Genomic DNA, 22,771 nt, shown 5'->3' with positions numbered 1-22,771 from the left:
TGAGGACTGAAAATGAGCAGACAGCATCACACGGGATAGAATGCATCACGCAATGTGTGATTATTACACAACAAAGAGGGATTACCAGACTTTATCTCTGAAAACATCTGTTATGTAAAATAAGCAGTCCGGTATCTTCCTGGGATGAATCACCTCAGGAGGAAATACCATAGATTTGCTGATATGATAGGACACTTCTCCTAATCTTTTGAACTTCCTTTCTGGGACAGACATTTTGGCCTTAGTATTTGTATTGCCTCCCATGATTCCCTGAATTCCAGCTGGAGAATGATTTCAAAGATACTACTGAACAGAACAATGTTTCATGTCAATACATACCCTGTCAGATTTCTCTCTCTCTCTCTCTCTCTCTCTCTCTCTCTCTCTCTGTGTGTGTGCAGATCAGGGATGGAGAACCTGTAGCTCTCTGGATGTTGTTGGACTTCAACTCTCACTATTCCTAGTCAGCATGGCCAACGGTCAGGGATGATGGGAGTTGCAGTCCCACAATGTATTGAAGGTCACAGGTTTCCCCATCCCTGGTCTAAAGTGGTTTCAAAGACCTACACTTTAATATATTCAATGAATACAATAAAATAACTTTTTCAGATTAACTTGCTGTGTTAAGTGTTTTTTGTGTTCACTCAACCTCCCAAATCACAGCTGTTAAGAGCTACATCCTTAGCAGATGCATTATTTAGGAAATGTGGACATGGCATGGTTTTCTATCTTGCAATTAGTTCCAGATTCACTGGATACCTGTTTTTCACAATGGAAAGATATGTAAATCACTATTGGCTTAAGATGTAAGATCTAAGGACAGACAATGGCTTCAAAATATATTAGAGGGCTAAATGAAGCTCTAATGTTCACCAGTTGTGCCTGGATGAGACCGATCTGTGGTCTGATCCAGCAGCGATAGGTGTACAATATATTTCTAATTTCACTTATAGACTAATGGTGGTGACTGACCAGGAGTGGGACCTTGGGGTTGCAGACCCTCCAGGTGTTGCTATTTTCCAGGGACCACCCTGAATTTACCATCGTTGCAGTGTCCTGCTTTTCCTTAGGATGTTCCTATTTTCACTGGAGAGATGTTGGAGGGTATGGAGTTATGAAACCCCCGAGCCAAGGAGATAAGTAACTATACCATCTTTAGAAGACATCTGAAGGTAACCCTGTATAAGGAAGTTTTTTTTTAAGTGATTAATGTTTTATTATGTTTTTATATATCTTAGAAGCCGCCCAGAGTGGCTGGGGCAACCCAGTCAGATGGGCAGGGTATAAATAAAGCAATTATTATTGTTGTTGTTATTGAATAGGATGTCCCTATTTTCATCAGAGAAATGCTGGAAGATACGGGATTGTAGCAGGTAGCTCGCTGAAGATGTGAAATTCGTGTGCAGCTGCAGTGAAAAAGGCAACTCTAATGCTGGGGATCATTAGGAGAGGACTTGCAAATTAAACTGCTGTGATCACAATCCCGTTATACAAATCTATGTTGCAACAGCATTTGCAGTATTGTGTACAGTTCTGGTTGCCTCACCTCGGAAACGATATTGTAGAGCCGAAAAACATTCAGGAAAGGGCAACTGAAATGATCGAGGGGTTGGAGCAACTCAAGGAAAGATGACAACATTGGAGGGGTGGGTGGGGTGGTTTAAGAAAAAAGTAAGGAGTATCATGATAGAGGTGTCTAGGTTTATGCATTGTATGAATGATATAATTTTGATGAGTCTAGAACCCAGGGTCATCCAATGAAGCTGAACGGTGGGAGATTTAGAATAAATGGAAGTACTTCTTTATGCAGCACATAGTTAGACTGTGAAACGCACTCTCACAGCAAACATGAGAAAGCCAAATCCACAATTAAGCAACGTATTTGGGATGCTGAATTGCAATGCCATGTGAGTGAAATGACCAGGTGGCCAGAAATCAAAGATAATGGGAGGGGGTTTACTTCAGCAAGGTATTTATCTAAGCTAGGTAAAGGTAAAGTGTAAAGGGACCCCTGACCATTAGGTCCAGTGGCGGACGACTCTGGGGTTGCAGCACTCATCTCGCTTCATTGGCCAAGGGAGCCGGCGTACAGCGTCTGGGTCATGTGGCCAGCATGACTAAGCCGCTTCTGGCGAACCAGAGCAGTGCACGGAAACGCTGTTTACCTTGCCGCCAGAGTAGTACCTATTTATCTACTTGCACTTGACGTGCTTTCAAACTGCTAGGTTGGCAGGAGCAGGGACCGAGCAACGGGAGCTCACCCCATCATAGGGATTCGAACCGCCGACCTTCTGATTGGCAAGCCCTAGGCTCTGTGGTTTAACCCACAGTGCCACCCGCGTCCCTATTTATCTAAGCTAGAAATACCCAAATTTAGAAGATCTGTTACCCTTGCCAGATTTGATTGGTTGATTGAATGTCCTACCATCTGCATTACTGCAGGGCAGAACTGAAGGTAAACCATATTCAGAGTAAATATGCCCATGCGGTTTGAAGGAAGTTGAAACTGTTACACATGTCCTATTAAATTGTCATTACTATACTATATGTTCACACCGTTAGGGCTTTGTTCATGGAAGACAATCTTACTCAGCTACGAGTGATAGTAGTAGTAGTAGTAGAAGAAGAAGAAGAAGAAGAAGAAGAAGAAGAAGAAGAAGAAGAAGAAGAAGAAAGATTTATCACTCCAATCATGCAATGAACCCCAAACAGATCTGATGACCACTACTTAAAATATCTAATTGAGGACAAGGAAACTGAGATTACTTTTAAAGTAGCCAAATTTTGTGCCGCTGCTATAAAACTAAGGAGACAAGCTCTGAATGAATCTAATTGCCGTTGTCTTAACATGCATATTTTAAATTAGCGATTAAGGTCTTAACCTACATATTTTAATTGTTTTAAATTTATCGGTATATTATTTACCATGCTCTAACTTATAGCGTTTAATTCTAACCTTTGTATATTTACATGTTCTCTATCGCTGTATATGTCCGTATTTCTGGTCTGTGACCAGAATCGATTCATTCGTTCATTCACTCCCCACAGGAGGCAGAGATGCCCATCAACTTGGATGGGTTTAAAAGAGCACTAGACAAAGTCATGGAGGATGATGTTACCAATGACTACTAGCCATGATGGTTATGCTCTCCCTTCACTGTTGAAGGCAAAAGCCCTCTGAATCCCAGCTGTGGAGAATCACAAGTGTGGAGAATTGCTGTTACCCTCAGGTCCTGCTTCCTGGCTTCCCATGGGCATTGGGTTGAGAACAGGATGCTGGACCAAATGGGCCTTTGGTCTGATCCAACAGAATCTTCTTACTTCCTTATAGTTCTTCTTGCATCCTGTATGGGCATCCTGAATTATTACTTGAGCAGCAAACACATGGTATAAGCAAAGGGGTGAAATGTTAGTCCCAGATGCATTTTCTGCAATGTTTTAGAAAACAGGCAGAAAAAGCCTTCTCCAAAGCCATTGCAATCATAATATTTGAGAAATAAAAACGAACCCATCCAATCAACCCCAAAATAAGTTGTGTATCAGAATTAAATGTGGAAGATCCCCAGGAATTCTCCATTAGAGTGACTCATGGGCTTAAAAAAAATCTCATTAAAACTTCCGCTGTAAAAATTACTGTCAGCCGAAAGGGCAGACACAATAACTCTTGATTAAATGAAATTGCACTGGGGTGTGGAATAAATTATGGGCTGGCAGGAAGGCTCACGGTTGCTGTGATTTGTCTGTTTTGTGGTAAGTGGCAATAAGCTCCTTTGCTGCTGATGACCTGTCACCTTTTGGTAGTACTGTGGGTATACCAATGAGTATGTTGAGGCTCGTAACATTATGCAAGCATTGTTCTTTCTGCATTTTAGAGTTCATTGGCTGCCAACCTGGTGCCCACCAGTGCCTCTTTTGCCAACTGCAAAAGGTCTCAATAAAGATCCCCTCAAAAGTCCATAATGTAACAAGACACAGATTTGCTCTTCCTGCTCAGCTCCTCTTTGTACTAACCCAGCCTCTTCCACACTGAACGTGCCACTTGGATGCAAGGATTGGGTCCCCCTCTCCTTTGCATTCTGAACAGGGGGGAGGTGCAAAGAGCAAGCATTGCAGTGGCTGAGGTAGGTGCCTTTTCCCACTGATATTTTTTTGTGGGACGGGGGAGGGGGGGGTTCAAGGCCAGTAGAGGAGAAGTGGAGCTGGTATAAGGGTCGATTTCTGGTGAGATCTCGCAAGACTTTGGCAAGCTCTCGTGAGATTTCAGCAAGCTATTGTGAGATTTGGGTAAGCTCTTGCAAAATATTGCAGGAAATCAGTGCTGATCGCAGGAGCCAACTCCTCGGGGCTGAGGGGTCTTTGACCCTCCCCACGTAAAATATTTGAAGGGGCTGGCACCCCCAAAGTTGATGGGCATTGCCACTCAAATGGTGTCCATGCAGTGCATCATGTGATCGATTATGCAGGGTGAGGCTTACCTACCCCCCAAATATTTAATTCAAGTCGCTAAATTACTCTGAGAATTGCAGCTCTATGAGAGGATGCGGGATCTCCTAACCACTCTCAGCATCCTTAACAAACTACCCCTCCTGAGTTGCTTTGGGGGAAGCCATGAGAGTGCCTGATCACCTCATCTGTCTCCTGAGAAATCTCTATGTGGGACAAGAAGCTACAGTTAGAACTGGATATGGAACAACTGATTGGTTCAAAATTGGGAATGGAGTACGACAAGGCTGTATATTGTCTCCCTGCTTATTCAACTTATATGCAGAATTCATCATGCGAAAGGCTGGGCTGGATGAATCCCTAGCCGGAATTAAGATTGCCGGAAGAAATATCAACAACCTCAGATATGCAGATGACACAACCTTGATGGTAGAAAGTGAGGAGGAATTAAAGAACCTTTTAATGAGGGTGAAAGAGGAGAGCGCAAAATATGGTCTGAAGCTCAACATCAAAAAACCCCCGAAGATCATGGCCACTGGGCCCATCACCTCCTGGCAAATAGAAGGGGAAGAAATGGAGGCCGTGAGAGATTTTACTTTCTTGGGCTCCATGATCACTGCAGATGGTGACAGCACTCAAGAAATTAAAATACGCCTGCTTCTTGGGAGAAAAGCAATGACAAACCTAGGCAGCATCTTAAAAAGCAGAGACATCACCTTCCCAACAAAGGTCCATTAAGTTAAAGCTATGGTTTTCCCAGTAGTGATGTATGGAAGTGAAAGCTGGACCATAAAGAAGGCTGATCGCCGAAGAATTGATGCTTTTGAATTATGGTGCTGGAGGAGACTCTTGAGAAGAAGATCAAACCTAACCATTCTTAAGGAAATCAGCCCTGAGTGCTCACTGGAAGGACAGGTTGTGAAGCTGAGGCTCCAATACTTTGGCCATCTCATGAGAAGAGAAGACTCCCTGGAAAAGACCCTGATGTTGGGAAAGATGGAGGACACAAGGAGAAGGGGACGACAGAGGATGAGATGGTTGGATAGTGTTCTTGAAGCTACCAGCATGAGTTTGACCAAACTGCAGGAGGCAGTGGAAGACAGGAGTGCCTGGTGTGCTCTGGTCTATGGGGTCACGAAGAGTTGGACACGACTAAATGACTAAACAACAACAACAACATGAGGGTTTAAAGTGGTCTCATAGTGCTTGAAATGCAAATGTGGCTCATGTGTAAATATTTGCACCTCTATCACTAATGCCATTCCCTCCATTCAGTTAGACCAGGATCTCCAGAGTCTCATGACCTGTTGACTTAAACCATTTTCAGACTTGTCATTTCAAAAAAAAAATAAATCCTTGGCATGGCTGGGCTGCTGATGGCGTGTTCTGCTCCCGAAGTCGTAGCAAAGCCTCTCAGCGTTAGATTGCTGTCATGTTGCTTGCTGCTTCCCTGCGCCCTTGGGCCATAATTCACCCTCCTTTTGATTGCTCTGCCATTCTAAGACTTTAGATAATGGGCTATTATTCTCAGAATATTGCTATTATAGTTTATTAATAGGCTCGGGGAAAATTTATAGCTGCAAACTCGGGGAGATTAGCAATTGGAGTGTTGTCATTCTCTCGACGGGCAATTACATTTGGCAAAGCCGTTGACAGGAGGGAAGGACCTGGGGTTCCGCCTCCCTCAGTTTGCAGTGGCATTCATGACCTCTGTAATCCATGTAGATTAAGCAGTAGGTGGTCTCTAAACACACACACACACACACACACACACACACACACACACGATGGGAAGGCCAGTTCTGCAGCTCCACAAAGGAGGAAACTCATCACCAAAAAAGAATTGAAAAAGGACACCGATTTGCATATGCTACATTCTATATATGGATAGGAAAATAAGAGGAGCCTGCTGGATCAGGCCAGTGGCCCATCTAGTCCAGCATTCATCAGGAGTTCAGCCTACACTCAAGTAGGACTCTGGCAGAGACACATGCCCGACTGGCATGTTCCCTCCCTCCTGGTCGATCGTTCGGGAGCTTCATAAGCTTTCTTCAGCCTGAACATCACAGCGGCCGATGCCAACCACACCGGCACACTTAGGGATCCGCAGAGTTTGCGCAACTTGCGTGACAGACCTCAGCAACTCAGCATTTTGGCTAATCTACTTTATTTACATATAAACACACGGAGCACTGCAACATGGCTCCCCCTCTCTCTAGCATCAGACAGCAAAGAGAAAAAAGAACAAAGGACAATAGTCCCACTTCATGGAACACAGTAACACAAACATCCTGCCGCCGTCACTTCCCACTCTGTGGAGTCAAAACATATACCGTCATGTGATAAACAAAAATCCCATGACTGCAATCATGGAGGAGGAATTTTAACAGTTCCCACAATGACTTGTGGGAAACCTGCAGGCAGGACCTGAGCACAAGAGCCCTCTCTCCTCCTGGGGCTCCCAGCAACTGGTATTCAGAAGCATTACTGCCTTCGACCATGCAGGCAGAGCAGAGCCATTATGGATAGTAGCCGTCTGTAGTCTTCCCTCCATTAATTTGTCTGATCTTCTTTTAAACCCATCCAAGGTGATAGTCATCACCACCTCCTGTAGAAGCGAGTTCCATTGTTTCGTGATTATGCATTTTGTGAAGAAGTACTTTATCTTATTCCTCCAATGTTCAGCTTTGTTGGATGTCCACAAGTTAGAGAGATATGAGAGAGGGAGAAAACCTTCAGCTTCTCCAAGCTATGCATGATTTTATTAACTTCTATAATGTTGCCTCTTCCTCACCTTTCCTATCAACTGAGAAGTCCCAAATGCTGCAACCTTTCTTTATGGGGTAGGAGGTGAGGTGGGGTTGCTCCATCCTCTTGATCGTTTTGGTCACTCTTTTCTTAACCGTGCCCAACTTCCAGCTTTAGAAGTAATCTAACTTAGAAATCCAAGACAGCTCCCATTATGATGGGGAAGACTGCTCAGGTGTCTGGTGCAGTTGGCTGTCCAGGGGTTGACAAGTAGCCTCAAGGCACTCCCTGTTCTTGCTTCTTATGGTTCTTCCATAAGTTAAAGCTATGGTTTTTCTAGTAGTGATGTATGGAAGTGAGAGCTGGACCATAAAGAAGGCTGATCGCCGAAGAATTGGTGCTTTTGAATTATGGTGCTGGAGGAGACTCTTGAGAGTCCCGTGGACTGCAAGAAGATCAAACCTCTCCATTCTGAAAGAAATCAGCCCTGAGTGCTCACTGGAAGGACACTGAAGCTGAAGCTGCAATACTTTGGCCACCTCATGAGAAGAGGACTCCCTGGAAAAGACCCTGATGTTGGGAAAGATGGAGGGCAGAAGGAGAAGGGGACGACAGAGGACGAGATGGTTGGACAGTGTTCTCGAAGCTACCAGCATGAGTTTGACCAAACTGCGGGAGGCAGTGGAAGACAGGCATGCCTGGCGTGCTCTGGTCCATGGGGTCACGAAGAGTCGGACATGACTAAATGACTAAATAATAACAACAACAACTTGTTCTTCATCTTTATGTAGCTGCCTGTACTATACATTTAAAGCAGTACAATTTCAAACAGTTTTGACCTCCCCGCAAAGAATCCTGGGAAGTGTAGCTTGTTAAGGATGCTGTGGAGACGCTATTCCCCTCACAGAGTTACTCAGAGTGGTTTTGCTGTCAATCCCTCACCCCAGGGAACTGTGGGAAATATAGCTCTGTGAGGGGAATAGGGGGTCTCCGCAACAACTTCTCTTTGACCTTAGATCAGCGTCCCCCAACTTGGTGCAATAAAAATGTTTTTGGGACTGCAGCTGATGTAGTCCAAACATCTGAAAGGCAGCAGGTTGGGGAAACCTGCCTTTGACTGCAAAGCCCAAAGACCTGACTTTTAGGCCTTCTTCTGGTCAAACACTGAACCATGCCCCCCTTTGTCTGGAGAAGTTGCTGGGTAGTTAAAACAGCCAGTGCTTCATGCATAGATCTACCAAAGGCTCCTCAAGCTGCCTTGTACAGTGTGGTAGTGAAGGAGAATCAGCGCTATCACAGCCAGCTGAGCAAACACAGGTGTGTTAGCCCACACCTTTTGCTGCAGGCAGAAGCAGCAGAACTTGTCTTGTAGGGTTCCTTGGGTGGAGTGTGAAGTTGGCAACAAAGAACGTCCATGTTCCCTTCCTGTAGCGTGTGTGGGTTTCCCCCTTCTCATTCTCCTCCTAAGTTCCTTCCACCGAAACCTCCCTGTTTCAGCAGAGGTCATGGGGGGTTCTTACCACAGGGCAAAGCCAACACAAACACTGTGGGTGGGGCAGAATTGTTCCAGCTCAACGTGCCGTGAATGGGCCAACAACATGTCGGATAACCTGTTGTCACCATGGTTGGAAGAATCTCTAACATTTGGCTCTGTTGACATTGAATTAGTCACCTCGCCTAGGGGTAACGAGAGGGTGGAAGGAAAGGAGAAAGAGAATATTCTCCCAAGACAACTTTTTCAGTTTGCATGACAGGTGCCAAAGCTTTAGTCATAAAGTACTTTCAATGAGGGAAAAGGTGAAATGCTTCAGCTTTTGGGGGGTGGCAATCTCTCCAATGCCTGCTTGAGAAGCATCATTCTAGCCCTGTCACCCCCAAACTCAGCCCTCCAGATGTTTTGGAACTACAATTCCCATCATCCCTAGCTAACAGGATCAGTGGTCAGGGATGATGGGAACTGTAGTCCCAAAACATCAGGAGGGCCAAAGTTGGGGATGCCTGTTCTAGGCAATAGGGCTGTTCACACATTCCATTCAACAACTGCACAATCTGTATATCCATAAGGCTTTCCCCCTTATTAGGCTGAACACAGGTATGCAAGCTGTCTATACACATGTTCAACGGTTTGTGTGTGTGAGCACAGCAGGATTCAAATCTCCACTTAGACATAAAGCTCAGAGGGTGACCCCAGGCCAGTCACTGCCTCTCAGCCTATCCTACCTCATAGGGCTGTTGTGCCTATCGAGGAGGGGGAAGAATCATGTACAGCACCTTGAGCTCCTTGAATGAAAGAGGTAAAGGGACCCCTGACCATTAGGTCCGGTTGTGACCGACTCTGGGGTTGTGGCGCTCATCTCGCTTTATTGGCCGAGGGAGCCAGTGTACAGCTTCCCAGTCATGTGGCCAGCATGACTAAGCCGCTTCTGGCAAACCAGACCAGTGCACGGAAACGCCATTTATCTTCCCGCCGGAATGGTACCTATTTATCTACTTCCACTTTGACGTGCTTTCAAACTGCTAGGTTGGCAGGAGCAGGGACCAAGCAACGGGAGCTCACCCCCGTCGTGGGGATTCGAACCACTGACCTTCTGATCGGCAAGTCCTAGGCTCTGTGGTTTAACCCACAACGCTACCCGCGTCCATTGAACGAAAGAAGTGGGATGCAAATGCAACAAACAAATAATAAACAAGCAAACTATTGTGTATGTACGGAAACAGACTGCACACTCAAGGAACGTTACCTGTCAATAACCCTCTGAATACACAGCTCAGCTACTGTGTTTACAGGTACACATATTGTACGCAGGTGATTTGTCTGCTTTCTTTTCTTCTCTTTTTTAACAACAACAACAAAAAAGCCCATACTTTTGGAGCAAGCAAAATGCAAATATTTGTGGCTTCCTGAGGCCACCTTAATCTCCCTCCCTTAATCCTGCTCTCTATGTTAAGCACCATTCTGCTCTTTGTGAACTGCCTCCTTCCCACTTGCTCCTCTGTTGATTCGCCTGTGATTCCATCACGCCAGGCAAACAGCTCGAGAGACTTTTGGATTGTGTGCTGAATGCTGCAGCAACTGCCTTAATCCACTGAACAAATAAGGAGGCTATGATCAAGGACAGCACTTTGAGCATTGGGCTCAGTTGTTATGAACCCCTAGAAAACTCACACTTTGCCATGTTTACTTGATACTTTTTCACTTCCAGTTTGTCCTGGGCAGATGATGGACCCTTCAGAGAAGCCGCCATTTCTCTGTGGGAAGAGACCTTATGGGGTTATTTGTAGTGCTGTGCTGAAGAAAAAAAAAAAAGTCCAGCAGTTTCCCCTGCAACGAAATATGCTTCTCTGTTGTCATATAATCAGCATTATCTCATCACTGCATTGTGAAAGTGCCTATCTAATAAAAAATCCCCAAATCTAGTTTAGCCGATGCAATATTAAAGTGCGGTTCCAAGATTTGTTTGCAGAACAGGACATGGATACCATTACTTTGTCTAGCTTTTCCAATGCTTTCCTCACATTAAAATTGCACATTGGTAAAGTGCTTACCTGAGCTAAATCTACCTTTTCTCTGCAAAGCACTTAAGAGGCCTACATTTTCAGACTAGGAAGTCTGATTTTCTGGAAGATCAAGAAAATCATCCGTTGCTGGAAACCACAGGAGGGGAGGAAGAACTTATGTTCAGGTCCTTCTAGAGGGTTTCCCACAGGTATCAGGGTGACCACAATAAGAACCGGATGCTGGACCAGATGGGACATTGATCCAGTAGGCATTTATTCTTATGTTCATATCTTGGCAGATGGAGGAATTAACATCCAGGGATGCCTTGACTGAAGCTGTTATGACCACATGGAAGCAGATGTTGGACAGATCATCTTCAGCTTCCGAGCAGGAAGCTGGAACAAGACAAGACACCCTCCTTTTAGAGAGGCAACATCTTCTGTGAGGGTTATGCTCTCCACACTGCTTTGAACATTGCCTCCATATCCATGCGCTCACCATTTCCCCCCCTCACATCAAAAGCGACCGTCCTTCTCTTTCAAGACAGCCCATCTCTTGAGTGCCAACAAATAGGCCTGTCCGGTTCTGCTTTGGGACTCCCCCAAACCCAATTCATCTTCAATGAATGTTCCAATTGTGCCCTTCCTCGCCTGGGTGTCGCGTTGGGAGGGAAATGCCGAAGAATGCGAGTGATGGGGACTTTTGTGTGTCTGTGTGCGCTGTTCCACTTTTTCTCACTCCGGGCTCTTTGTGCGGCTCTCCCCGCCCGCCCATCCTCCCACTCTGCCTTCCCTTCTCCCTTCCCATTGAAATGTCAGATGCAGCAGTTGTCTATAGCTGAAAGAGCAGCTCCCTGGTGGGAACGGAATGCCCTTCTAACCCAAAGGAATAAATAGAGGCCTCTTCCTCCCTTTGGTGTGTTTCTCAGCCCAAGCAATAAGGAGCCAGATTCTTTTCACCTTGGCATTGTGAATGATGGGCTTGAGCTGCAGCTTGAAGGAGACTCTGCTCTTTTCCCACCAGATGAAATGTTGGTACGCACAGGGCTGTGTTTGTTGTTGGGCTTCTCCTTTGAGGCATGTTGCGCACAAAAAGACTACTGATCCACTTTGGGCTGTGTAGTTTATAGAATGGGAAATTCCTCTGTTCCTGGGGAACTTGCCTTGTGCACAGTGTCCTAAAGAGGGGATCAGGATAAAGAAGCAGCAGAGGTCAGCCTTCCTACCCCCCCAACAAAAATGATCAAGATGTGAATAAAAACTTGGCTTTGGCTGTAAATTCAGGACCAAGAGGCCCTTCTTCTTCTTCTTCTTCTTCTTCTTCTTCTTCTTCTTCTTCTTCTTCTTCTTCTTCCAGGCCAAGTCCATCAACCAGGCCACATTCACCCCATCCATTTAAAGCACTATGATACCACTTGACATGACATGTTTTACAGTCATGGCTTCCCCCAAACGATTATGGGTCTGCAGTTTGTTAAGGGTGCTGAGAGTAGTTAAAGGTAAAGGGACCCCTGACCATTAGGTCCAGTCGTGGCCGACTCTGGGGTTGCAGCGTTTATCTCGCTTTACTGGCCGACGGAGCCGGCGTACAGCTTCCGGGTCATGTGGCCAGCATGACTAAGCCGCTTCTGGCGAACCAGAGCAGCACACGGAAACACCGTTTACCTTCCCGCCGGAGCGGTACCTATTTATCTACTTGCACTTTGACGTGCTTTTGAACTGCTAGGTGGGCAGGAGCAGGGACTGAGCAACGGGAACTCACCCCATCGCGGGGATTTGAACAGCCGACCTTCTGATCAGCAAGTCCTAGGCTCTGTGGTTTAACCACAGCCAGAATTGACAGAGTGCTTTAACAATCAGTTCCCCTTCACAGAGAAATCTGGTAATTGTAGCTACATGTGAGGATTAAGGGTCTCCTAACAACTCTCAGCAATCTTTACATGTGGAAGCTCCAAGAATTCCTTGCGCGACTCTTAAAATGGCATCACAATTCTTTAAATGTATGGTGTGAATGTGGCCAGAGTCTACTTTGATTATTGCTATCATTGGATATATTATTGCTATCACCACTACTATCATTATTAGTTGATGTCCAAAGTTTGAGTGACCAGGTTGCTCAATTTGATCATCCTATTTTGCATCTTTGTTAACTGTTTTATGGCCTTCTGATGACACTGGAATTGGCTTCTTGCTTTGGCCGCTGTCTAGCTGCCATCTTGCTTTCTGCAGGTGTGCTACTCAAGGAGGGGAGCCATGCCTTGACTTTTTCATTCCTGGTTTCTCTCTCCCCACCCACCCAACCTGGATGCCTGAGCTCCCTAAATAATCCCCTCCCTCACCAGAGCTTTCTGAAATGGTAAATGTTTGCTTGGGGGGGGGTATATGTGTTTTTCTTGTGAAATGTTTCACCCTGGTGCAGCTTATTTCCACTGAGCATGGGGAAATGTTGCACTGGTGTGGGAAATAAGGATTTCAACTGTGACATTCCACAGGTCCCCTCCAGGCATTTCACAAGTGATGTTAGGGGAGGAAGGTTGTTGGTCTCTCACAGCACAAGGTGTATCTATAGAAAGTGGGGGGGGGGTCAGCTTTTGTAAAGCTGGATCTACACTCAGCTTAAAACAGCTTTTATGCTCTGAATACAGATATGGAACATATCTGAAAGCATGCATACACACACTTTGTAAGAATTAAATCTATGCATTAGCCCAGCAGAATTCCAGACCTATATCACAGTATCCAACATCTGGTGGGCTGAATGTTAGCCACCCCTAATTTATTCCTACCCTCTGCTTATCTTTAGCTGCATTCACGTGGCAGTTTATTGTGCTTCCCTGATGTTTCCCTAACTATTAATTTCCACATTACACTTGTGCTTTCACACAATGCAAAAGTCTGTTCACGAAATCCAGTAGAAGCTAGTGGAAATTCAGCATCCATTTCTGTGTTAATTGGTTTTTTTTTGGGGGGGGCATGCGACCATTTGCAGGTACCTTAACCCAGAAAATAATGGAAGCTGTAAAGTGTTGAAATTTGGGGTTCAATACCAGCATATACGGTAATTATTTCCTGCCATTTTCATGGGTGAATCATGGTGGAACAGAAGCACACATGTGCAGGAAGGCTTAGGGAGTAGCAATATAGGTTGACATGATGGCATATTAGTAAAAAAAAAGCCACAGTTCCAAATGCTCTCCAAAAAGGATCTCCACCTAGAGCACATTGGCAGTTCTCCCATTTGGCGCCGAGGCTTGTGAAAGAGTTTCAGGTGCAACTGGGTGTGAGCACAGATCCCATCCAAAATGCAATCACTTGCCCTGATAACCCATCTGTTAGTTTTATTATTTGTTCTTTTCTATTGTATCATAAATGTGCATTGTGTTTTATATCGGGAATACAGAGATATCCCTGTACCAAAGAGACAACAGTTTAAACTGCATAGATCACATACATTTAAAGCACCCCTCCCAAGCATCCATGGAACTGTAGTTTGTTAAGGGTGCTGGGAATTGTGAGGGGTAAACTACACTTCCCATGATTCTTTCTTTTTTTGGGGGGGAGAGCTATGCTTCAAATGTGCTTTAAATCTATGGTGTGTACACAGCCACCGTCGCCATTCATTGTTAGTGGCCAAGCTGTGCTGAAATGAACAGAAAGGCTTTGAATAGCAAGGCAGACACAGGCTAAAACATTATGTTGCATTTTAATGATGTTACATTCTTTAAGCCTCCACAATATGTTGGGCTTCATAAGCTCAAGTACAGATGAAACACACAGATACACTGTAGAAAATCGAAGGAATAGTCTTGGTTGCCATGCGGCAGTATTCAGATCGCTGTGGCCTCTAGATTCCTTTCCCCTCTGATGTGGTGTTTGCTTTTCCCAGAGATGCATCATTATTCTCGTCCCAAACTCTTGAGCAGAGAGTACTGAAAACCCTTGGGATCTACCCATAAGAAACTGGACGCCGTGTAGAAGAGGCTATTCTTTAATGACCCCTGTCTCTTTGCACTAATTCCGGGCTGGACCATCTAGGTGAGTTGGCAGAACGGGCTGGTAGACTGAACAGCTCTGTGAGCTGATGTCCGTGGGATCAGCTGCTTTCTCACAGCCTTTTTACAGCCAGGGTTCAAAGACAAATGTGCTTGGAAAGAAGAAAAGGCCCCACAAGACAAGCTTGTCAAAAGGAGATTGGTTTCCATTTCTTCCAGGCTCCCCTTCCGGCTAAGGGCTGCCCCCACCTTCTCAGCCACTGGTCTGAAACAAAAGATAGGCAATGTTTGGTGGGGCTGGAGGGGAACAGACACAGTATTTCCATTTGTATGCGATCTTCCACCCTCCCTTTCTAGGGTATGCCTTAAAATGAGTGTCAATAGACAAAAGAGAGAGGAAACCCCCCCAGCAATAATTCACACAGTGCATAGTTAAACTCCGGAATGCACTCCCAAAGGAGGCAGCGATGGCCACCAGCTTGGATGGCTTTCAAAGAAGTTTGGATGAGTGCATCAAGGATAAGCCTACCAATGGCTGCCAGCCACAAGTGGCTATGCTTTGCTTTCGCTGCCACACACTCCTCTCAGCACTGTTTCTCACCCTTTGCCCAGCAGGTTCCACCACAGGCATTTTTAAATGTAAGTTGCTTGGAGACCTTCTTAGGTAACCAGTCTAGTTCTGCATGGGCATCATCTTGTATTGTTCCTCTGGCAGAACATGAAGCTTCTGGCTTTGAGGTTCATGCCACTTAATATATACAAGCTGCAAACAAGGGACTGGATGTCTGAGATGCATCTGCGTAGCCAGCCATTGTCCTCCTAGTCTATTGTCCAAGTCTATCACCTTTATACCTGAGGACCAGAAAGAAGATTTCATGACATTGTCCAAAAGCCCAGACTGTAATCCAGAAAGCTTTCGCTGTCAGAGGCAGTGTGCTTCGGAATGCCAGTTGCTGGGAATCTCAAGTGGGAAGAGTAGAGTTGTTGAACTCAGGTTCTGCTTGTGAGTTGCCCATTTTGGTATCTGGTTGCTCACTGTGAGAACAGGAAGCCGAACTAGATGGGTCTCTGATCTGAATAAGCAGCCAGGTTGTTCTTATGCTATTAGTAATGATGTCTGAAAGTTCTGCAACACATTAGAGATACATCAGTATTATTATCTTTTAATGCAGATGGAGGAGCGAGTGAGTGAGAGAGATAAGCTTAAGAGTTCAGACACCATTTTGTATTGATTAAACACACACAGTGCTTTTGGGTGCTGAGACCCAGTGCTTGCTCATCGGCGCATGTTCATCACAACTTCTGAGCACAAACGGGACATGTGTAGGTGCTGGTCATAGTTGGACCACAACAATTTGCCAAAGGATGGTGTCCTCATTCTGTGGACATAAGCTGACTGGACAGGCAGTTCAATCTAATGTCAACTCTGGTGATGGACAGTATCATCCTGCAGTTAACAGACCAGCTGTTGCTGGTTGTGTGAATAGTAACTCTGCAAAAAGCACATAAAGAGCGTGCCTACACTCAAATGTGTTGCCTGAACAGTGATAGGGAGCAGTTTGCCAAAGGCCACCTAGGATTTCCTGATTTCCAACTCAGGAAATGAGTTGAGACTGTCCTTGAGCTTGGCCCTTAAGCTGCAGCTGGTGCAAAATGCAGTGGCCTGCCTGCTCCCTGAAGCAGATGATCGCCATCACGTTACGCTGCCGTTGAAAGAATCTCACTGGTGGAAGGAAGAAACACTTCTGACTAAGGAAGATTGGCAGTTAAAATCAATGCAATATGCAGAAACTGACCGGAAGAATAAGAATCAAGCAGAGAGACTTTTAAAAACAGAATGGGGAAAATTTGTTGATTATTTGAGGACACATTGCAAACAAATTAAAACGTTAGCAGGATTGATATAAACACATGCAGTAACAGATAATTAAGGGGAGGATAAGGGAAAATACAGAAGCATTTTTGAATTGGATATACAGTAACAAAAAGATACGAAATAAATAACTGCAGAAGGGAGGGGAGAGAAGTCAAAGGGTAGGTGAATTAGATTTGTAAAGACTTTGTTTTTGTTTGTAAAAGTTGAAAATGAAAAAGAATTTTTTTAAAAAAAGAAAAAGAAAGAATCTCACTGGTTGCCAGTTAGCTACTAAGCTAAATTCAAGATGTTGGTGCTAGTGTACATAGTCCTGTACTGGTCCATTTGGGATGCAGATACATAGCCTTATATATGATGGCTATGACATGCCTCCACAGGTAGAGGCAATAATGGTTCTGGATGCCAATTGCTGGAAGCCACAGGAAGGGAGAGGGCTCTTCTGCTCGGGTCTTGCTTGCAGGTTTCCCAATACAGTCGTACCTTGGATCCTGAACGCCTTGCGAGTTGAACGTTTTGGCTTCTAAACGCCAGAAACTCAGAAGTGAGTATTCTGGTTTGCAACGTTCTTTGGAACCCAAACGTCCGATGCTGCTTCCACGGCTTCTGATTGGTTGCAGGAGCTTCTTGCAGCCAATCAGAAGCCATGCCTTGGCTTCAGAACATTTTGGAAGTCAAATGGACTTCTGGAACAGATTCTGTTTGACCTCAGAGGTACAACTGTATAAGCATCTGGTTGGCTACTGAGCGAATAGGATGTTGGACTTAGATGAGCCACTAGTCTGATCCTGCAGGATCTTCTTATGTTCTTACCCAACTGATTACTGTCTTCTGCTGAAGAGGGCCTCCTATAGATGCCATCTCATCCAGAGGTCCACGCTGTGGGAATCAGGCCTTTCACCTGACAACGGACTAGATGACCCTTGGGGTCCCTTCCAACTGTATGATTCTATGGCTACCATTTGGAACTTCACGTTGCTTATCAGACACATCAGGCTGCTGACTGCTTTTAATTTAGTTGCTTTTATTTGTTTTATTAATGTTTTACCCACTTTAAGTTTTTTAAAAAATGATTATTGCACCTTTATTGAATTCCAGTGTCTTTTGATTGCATTAGCATTATGGTTGCTACCCAACTTGGGCACCGTTTGGTGGAGAAGCAGACTGCAGATCCAACAAATAAATATATTCTCTTCAACACCGAGCGTGCATTACTTCCATAAGCAAGCACCCACAATCTCGCGCATCCAGCCTATCCGAATCTGCACCATTGTGTTATTAATAGGCTGGGTGTCTCAATTAATTAAGTGCTTAATGTGTGATGTGGAAGCCTGGGCAGGAATGCTGCGCTTCAATTTGAAAAGGAGCACATGGCACCAGAGCTAATTATTTGTCAGGATAATTATTTTATCCCCCCCCCTCCTTTCTGCCATGCAAATTACCAGGAGCAAATTCGCCGTGGTGCATTTGTGGGTATTTAATTATCGCGACGGCACTGAGAGTTGAGGGACTTGATCTAATACGTTCTTAATGAAATCTCCTTAATTTTGTTGGCGGCTGTAAAAAGCCATTATTTTGTAACAGCTGGATTCAGTTGAAGCAGATAACTATAGGAAATGTCAGTCTCGGGGCCTTGTTGTGTTAGAAGCTGTACAAAATGAGAGGATCCTCCCCGCCCCTCCAGAAATGCCAGTGCAAAGGGTATTTTGTCAAGTTTCACATGCATTTACATAATTTGCTCCAATTTCCGGGGAATTACAGTGTCTGGGAAGAGTGCTGTTGTGCTCAGGCCCTGTCTGTTTGCAATTCCCATAGGCATCTGGTTTGCCACTGTGAGAACAAGATTCTAGTTTGGATGGACCTCTGGCTGCTATGTTCTTAGGAAATGATATTTCTGTTTGACATATCGCATTTAGACCTTCCAGGTGATGAGGTGTGACCCAAATTTGTTGGGCTGTGTGGTTTTGCAAGGAGATGAACCTGAGCCTTCGTACAGAGATGCAAAGATGGACCAGGATTTGCCCAAGCATAGACTCAAAAGGAACTGCAGACAATCATATATCCCACCACTGCTTTTCACATCCAAGTCTTATTTTCTCTTGCAATTCTAATAGCAAGGCAAGCTGGCATTATATTGGAGATGGGTGACTCGCACCTGCAAACTCCGGCACCTAGAACCTATAACAATACCTAAAGCTGCAAGACAACACATTTAGTAGGGTGTGAGCCCTGTTGAACAGAGTCAGATTTCTGAGTAAACGGTCATAGAATACAATGCAAGGGTTCATTTTCTTTTGTCATTGTCCCCGGCACTGTCTTCATCTTAATGCAGACCTAAAAATAATAATTCACCATTTCTGTAGTTGCCTCTCCATCCATCTCTCCAGGAACTCTCCCTGCCACCACTGCCGGTCAGTTTCCCCAGATGCTGCAAGAGAACCTCTTGGGAGAGTCAAAGTCTCAGAAAATTGTTGTCATTGCTTGATATCTGTCGGCCATTTTACTCTGAAAGGAGAACTGTCCTGACCTGCTCAATGGAAAACTATTTGGATCCTTTGCTTCTGAGACACTGAGCATTTGTACGAATGGAGTATGTTTTCTCCGCCGGCCCAAGGAGACAGCATTGCGAGTTCTTTTGTTCCTCCTGTAAAACGTGAAAACAAATGTAGACAAGCAGCCACAAAGACTCCAAGATGACTTCTTATGTATTCAGTCAACTGACAGTGACTGATCTCATGGTCATGGTGGGCAGCTCAGCGAAGACTCTCTGCTCAATCAAGTGTGCCTATTTCTCTTTCTCTTCATTTCTCATTATTCCTCAGAATCCATGTGTGGCAACTTGTTTAATTTATTTAAAGCATTTCTTTTTTTACCCTGTTCTACAGCTGGGAGGAAAAAGTTTCCCAGAGGGATTTTCAAATAACAGCCATAAGATAACTCCTCTCCCTGAAACTGAGAACCCATTGGAGGCTACCCAACCAACCTCAGCCTGCCCTCAGTCAGCCTCTTATCTACCTACCTACCTACCTGCCGTGTTACTTACAAGTAGACTAGTGGGTGGCAGTACTGCTTGTGAGCTTCCTCCTCCTTAGTCTCAGTGTTGCCGTTGTGGAACTCATCAGGGAGGACGACAAAACAAGAATTAGCTGTCACTGCCTGTCATTGGCTCTGGCGCCACCTACTGTTGGCCTCCATGCCTTATGCCTCATCTGTCCCAATAGGCAACGGTCCCCACTGTGACACTCTAAAAGATGTGTCATGAAAGGGATTGGGGAGAGGAAAATAGCAACTAGTTTTCAATTACAGAGTTCTTGTAATGGCCAGCTGGAATAGAAGCGGTTCATAAGAGGAGCCCTGGTGGACCAGGGCCATGTCCCATCTCCCAGCATCCTGTTCCTGCAGCAGCCAGCCAGATACTTACGGGAAGTCCACAAATATGAGGTAAAAAGGTAAAGGACTCCTGGATGGTTAAGTCCAGTCAAAGGTGACTATGGGGTTGCTTTGTGCATCTCACTTTTCAGGTTCAGGGAGCTGCCGTTTGTCTACAGACAGCTTTCCGGGTCATGTGGCCAGCATGACTAAACCGCTTCTGATGCAACGGAACACCATGATGGAAACTAGAGTGCACAGAAACGCTGTTTACCTTCCCGCCACAGCAGTATCTATTTATCCACTTGCAATGGTGTGCTTTCGAATTGCTAGGTTGGCAGGAGCTGGGAAAGAGCAATGGGAGCTCATCCCTTTGCAGGGATTCGAACAACCAACCTTGTGATCGGCAAGCCCAAGAGGCTCAGTGGTTTAGACCACAGTGCCACCCGCATCCCTTTAACTTTCACCACAAACATGGAGAAGAACTTTCTTTTGTCCGTCCTGAATCTTCCAACATTCAGCTTCACTGAACATCCACGAGGTCTTAGTGTTATGAGAGAGGAAGAAAACCTTTCCTCCAACCACTTTCTGCACAGCGTGCATAATGTTATGCACTTCTAGCATGCCAGCAGCACAAACATTCAGAAGATTTGGGGCAGAAGGGCAAGGAGGCCCCAGAAACAACCAATCAAGACTCCCGCTTGCACCACTTCCTGCAAAGTTATAAGAGGCAGCTGCTATTCTTTCTACGGGCTAAATAAAACTGTTCCCCACCCCAATCTGAACACAGCAGGGGATTCTCAGTCCAGAGCAAGGTAGATTGTACCACCGCTGGCTTTTATATTTTCCTTCTTCCGTTTTATTAGGGGAAGACGATAAGGGGAATAATTCATTTGCAGCTAGTTTATCTAAATCGCTTTCTCCTTTTATGCTGACCCCAGGCCTCTAAACCTGCACTGAATAAAAAGAAGTTAACTTTAGCTTAACAACTGATAACAATTAATAACAATTAATCTTAAAGCTTAAAAATTAATAACAATTAAGCTTAAAGCAGCAGCTTTCTATAAGTTGTTTTCAAATTAGTACAGTGGTACCTCGGGTTAAGTACTTAATTCATTCCAGAGGTCTGTTCTTAATCTGAAACTGTTCTTAACCTGAAGCACCACTTTAGCTAATGGGGCCTCCTCCTGCTGCTGCACTGCTGCTGTGCGATTTCCGTTCTCATCCTGAAGCAAAGTTCTTAACTCGAGGTACTATTTCTGGATTAGCAGAGTCTGTAACCTGAAGTGTCTGTAACCTGAAGTGTCTGTAACCCGAGGTACCACTGTATGCAATACTGAGCTATGAGTCCAAATATCTTCCTATATTCTAGGCTTTCTTCATTTCAGCAGCCAAATTTAAAACATAAAAAATGCCTTTCTGTTGTTGCCAAATGTTAAAGCAACTGAAAGTCAGAAACCTTTGCTAATTTATCACCCAGAGATCAGCCAAGCTGGAATTTATTAAAGAGCCATTAAAGTGGATGGACCTAAGTAAGTTCAGGAGATAAGACGATCGGCTGTTCTGGGTGGGTTGTGAGTTCACAGCTTGGGGGCATTCCTTGACCCATCTTTGTGGCCAGAGGCTCAAGTGGCAAGGAGTGATTTCTACCAGCTTCAGTTGGAATGCCACCTGAGACCATGCTCGGATCCGGACAGCCTGACCACAGTGGTCCATGCAGTGGTAACCTCAAGATAACAGTAATTTGCTTTATGTGGGGCTGCCCTTGTGCATGCAAGGAAAGAGTTAGGTAGTGTGGAACACAGTGGCCAGATTGCTCATAGGAGCAGGTTACAGGCATCATGTTACTTCACTGCTGAGAAAGTTGCACAAGTTGCAAATTTGCTACTGAGCCAGGTTCCAGGTACTTGTGTTAATTCACAAAGCACCAGACAACTTAAGGTCCAAAGGACATTAAGCAACATCTAATCCCACCTTAAACAGCAAGATCCTCTAATGGGGCAATTCTGTTGGTCTCCCATGCCCCTGAGGTCTGGCTTGCGTGTACCAGGGGCTGAGCCTTTCGTGTGGCAAGCCCTGCCCTGTAGAACTCATCGCTGACAGATCTTTGCCAGCTGTGCTCATCTTTAGATGTCTTCTAAAAACTGCATTATTCAGGCAAGCCTTTCAGACCTGAGATTCTTTGCCAAACAGCTCTTACGGATATGTAGTTTGCACATCTCCTTGTGATACATTATATAAACGTGTACTCATGTGATATAAATATTGAAATAAATAATGAAAGATAAGCCATGCCCTTTAATTTCATCAGGTCATCTCTGAGTACAACTAACGTACTATGCAATATTCTTATTCTGAAATGGCTTTCCCAGCTGGATAAATGAGTCTTTACCATGAGTATCCACTTGTGAGGGTTTTAGGTAAAGGTAAAGGTACCCCTGACCGTTAGGTCCAGTTGCGGATGACTCTGGGGTTGCGCACTCATCTTGCTTTACAGGCCGAGGGAGCCAGCGTTTGTCTGCAGACAGGTTCTGGGTCATGTGGCCAGCATGACTAAGCTGCTTCTGGTGAACCAGAGCAGCGCATGGAAACACTGTTTACTTTTCCGCTGAAGTGGTACCTATTTATCTACTTGCACTTTGACGTGCTTTCAAACTGCTAGGTTGGCAGGAGCAGGGACCGAGTAACGGGAGCTCACCCCCTTGCAGGGATTTGAACCACCAACCTTCTGATCGGCAAGCCCTAGGCTCTGTGGTTTAGACCACAGCGCCACCTGCGTCCCATGAGGGTTTTAGTCTTGCTTTAAATCATAGAATTGTAGAGTTGGAAGGGATGACCAGGGATCATC

General features: G+C 45.1%; 1 long non-coding RNA gene across 1 annotated transcript in view; it reads left to right on the top strand.

Moving 5' to 3' along the window:
- The first annotated feature begins 5,392 nt into the window (after positions 1 to 5,392).
- The window catches only part of LOC307203549, a 309,517-nt gene continuing 292,138 nt past the window's right edge, over positions 5,393 to 22,771 (top strand). The window contains exon 1 of the long non-coding RNA XR_013833281.1: positions 5,393 to 5,634. This is a non-coding gene — a long non-coding RNA (uncharacterized lncRNA). The remainder of the gene's footprint in view (positions 5,635 to 22,771) is intronic.

This window comes from Podarcis cretensis (genome assembly GCF_951804945.1).
Source record: "Podarcis cretensis genome assembly, chromosome: 14".
Classification (NCBI taxonomy): domain Eukaryota; kingdom Metazoa; phylum Chordata; class Lepidosauria; order Squamata; family Lacertidae; genus Podarcis; species Podarcis cretensis.
The sequence above is the reverse complement of the archived record's forward strand: the minus strand, read 5'-3'. Positions and strand labels throughout refer to the sequence as shown.